The sequence below is a fragment of the Triticum dicoccoides genome, chromosome 1B, assembly GCF_002162155.2.
Source record: "Triticum dicoccoides isolate Atlit2015 ecotype Zavitan chromosome 1B, WEW_v2.0, whole genome shotgun sequence".
Lineage (NCBI taxonomy): Eukaryota > Viridiplantae > Streptophyta > Magnoliopsida > Poales > Poaceae > Triticum > Triticum dicoccoides.
The window spans coordinates 219,610,268-219,613,441 of NC_041381.1; the positions used below are offsets into that span (position 1 = coordinate 219,610,268).

Sequence of the window (3,174 nt, forward strand, 5' to 3'; positions counted from 1 at the left end):
CATCCTCCCGATTCCCCATTGTCTCCCACCGCAGCCAACCACATCTTCGCCTCTGTCCTCCCATAGCTCGCCGTCGGGCTCCCCTTTCCCCTTCTCGCAGCTCCATAGCTGCCAGATCTGCCGCACTCTGACCCCTCCGTCCTGGGGGTCGACTAGATCCGCCCCTCCCTCTATCCGAAGCTCGCCGCGACCCCTTGCCCATTGCTAGGGTTTCGACTGCGGTGCTGCGTCCACCGACGGCGTGTCTCAGGCAGCTCGTCTCCCTCGCCTACCCTGGGCTCCGCGCAGGTTCAACCTCCTCGGACTGGTCCATGTCGGGACGGAGGTGCTGAGCGTCCTTCCCAGACATCGCCCACCCGTGCCGGAGTGAGTGGCGCTGATGGAGCTCCTCCTCCACAAGGGCCACCTCGACGCCTCCGCCTTCGCCGGTGCCGCGCCGTCCAAGGACTCCAACCTCGTCTGCACGCCCGAAGATCGTCAGGTGAGGTGGCTCAGCTTGGAGGGATCCTGCTTGTGTGTCTATGTGTGTTCTTGTACTGGGACTGTGTGTCTCGATGCCGTTGTCGGTGTCTGCCGCCATTGTTTAGCTGCACTCCAGATGTTTGCTGAAATGTGCCAGCAGTTTGCGTTACCCTGCGTTGGGCACATCACTGCAGACAAGGTGGTCGTCCGTCTCTTAGTGGGGGGAAATGTTGCCTTTTGCAGCAGCTTGCCTAACAAATGCAATACTGCCGATATGCTGTCTTCAACCTTGGTAGAAAGCTCCAGAGCACCGCTACCTAATAGTGGGATAATCAGTGCAAACTACTATCGTTGTTGTATGAAGTTGAGCAAAGTATTACCGAGTACTTTCGAAGCAATTAAAAAAAATCTGACTTATATACAGGGTGCTTAACATGTCCTACAACTGTAGAAAGACACGGCAGTCAATATATGCAATTTCAGGACATGATTTCTGTTTGTGTAGCAGTAGTCTTATGGTTGTCCTCACCACTCGGCACTCGCCACATTGAATTTAACTACTAGGGCCCTAAATGGACGCATTGCATTACAATACGACATCCCTGTGCCATGCATATAAAGTCGGAACTCTTCTGTTGCAGGTATCTGTCAAGATGGGATATTCAGGTCGCTCTGTGTGGTAGACAACGACGCGGGCTGGAGGGTGAGGATTGCCTGCGCTGGGCACTTTGCCGAGCCGTGTGTGGCCTCCATCACTGGTAATTACTCGGTCCGATCTATCCCCCACTGATGGCTAGCACTAGGATTAGCTACTTCCGATCGAAAGGCCTTCGATACTGCCCGTTTGTGATGTCGTTGCAACCACCATGAGTAGTAGATACTGCCCGTTTGTGTTGTCGTTGCAACCACCATGTGCAGTTCTGCTTTTGCTTTTGCTTTTCACAGAAGAGTAGGATTAGAGATGCATGGTTTTTGAGTCTGCTCTATCTAGTTATACATATCTTTGTGGTTCAGTTCTCTGGCTCGTTCAAACCGAGAGGACTGTGCTCTCAGATTGTTGCTAGAATTGCAACTGCTCATTTGTATTTAAGCTAGGATTTATGCACAAATCTTGCTATTTCTGATGCATGATATTAATCTACCGAAATGCTGCCATGGCCATGCTGCTATGTTAACTTGATGATGTTAATTCATTGCTACCATGTTGCTATGTCGACAAAAGTTAATTTGCACATGCCCATTGCCATGCCTTCCTTTTGTTAACTTAATTTTGGTTTACTTGATCGTGCAGGTGGTCATGCTGAAGGTGTCCTTGCACTGCAAAGTGTGCGCTGGCAAGGTGAAGAAGCACCTCACCAAGATGGAAGGTGAGCACCAACATCTCTTAAAGTTTGGTGACAAAATAATGCATCTTGAATCCTGGGAAGACCAGTTACTTACTAATAATATGTCATTGGAGGATATGCTACAGCAATGCAGCAATTTGAATTGATATTCACATTGAATTAATGACTTGTCTTGTTGTATGCAATTGAAACATACCCATATAAAAGAAGTCTGTTCCATGCATCATTTTTACTGTTTTACTCAACTTGTTTTCATTGTTACTTGATACATACTACCTTCGTCCCATAATAAACCATCAAATGTACTCCTGGGAGGGATAAACATCTTTTTTAGAACATGGGTTGAAGCAGATTGTACTTGCTTACTGAGAATATGAAAATGAGATATTCTGTTTGCTAATATGAAGATAGCATTGTGTTTAATCCAGTACTGATGATTGTTTTCATTCCCATATAAACTTGTTAATGATGGTGATTTTGTACTAGCATATAAACTTGTTTTTGTTGTCACTTGATACATACTTAACTTGTACTTCAAGTTGTGGGTTAATGCTGGTAATTTTGTTCTACTTGTATGCATTGGTATCCCCATCATCAAGCGCACGGATGAAATAGTGGCAAGAAGATCATGGTCGTGTGCATCATCAAGCACACCATGGCGAGCATCCACCTCCTCACAGTGGCAAGAAGAGCAGGTGCCTAGTTTGTAATCGCTGTCGAAGGAGGTCCATGTTGAAGAACATAAAACTTGTAGAGCTTGTAAAGTACCATGCTATTGAACTTGTGGAGCATGTAATTGTGACTGCCATACTGTTGTTACACTTGTAGAGCTTGCAAAGTGTATGTTAGAGCTTATTACATGTTATTTGTACAGCTGCTGCTTTGTACTGACTCTGGCTGATAATATTTGAAGTATTTTGTTAGTTTTCTGTGTGCCAATTTAAATATTGTGTATTTATTTATGTTAAATTGGAAAAGGAAGAATGTGACCCTGACAACAAGGACCCACTTTACTAGTGAACCCATTTTATAAAAAAAGAAAACTGAAACTGTTGAGACAAAAAGCCCATGGCCCAAAAATAAAATGGCTGCAATGTTGGGCTTGGTCCATGAAGCTGAGAAAAAATTCATAGGGAAAAAATATAAATGGGCTGAATTAATGGGCTCGGCCCATATAAACACCGAATTGGACCGGGCTGATTCTTGTTCCACATCAGATTGCCACGTCGGATGCCTACGTGGCCTGGGGAGGCTGCTAGTGATCAAAACAAGACAGTAGGCATATTTTGGTCGTAAATGTCTACGACATTCTCACAGAGAAGGTCACGAATGTCAGTTTACGACCGCCAGCTTTTGACCTTCTGTT

The 3,174-nt window shown here is 45.6% G+C and overlaps 1 long non-coding RNA gene across 1 annotated transcript; it reads left to right on the top strand.

Moving 5' to 3' along the window:
* Positions 1 to 1,752: 1,752 nt before the first annotated feature.
* LOC119303920 lies at positions 1,753 to 2,731 on the top strand. The gene is made up of 2 exons (XR_005148032.1): positions 1,753 to 1,829; positions 2,408 to 2,731. It is a non-coding gene; the product is annotated as an uncharacterized LOC119303920 (long non-coding RNA).
* The last annotated feature ends 443 nt before the right edge of the window (positions 2,732 to 3,174 follow it).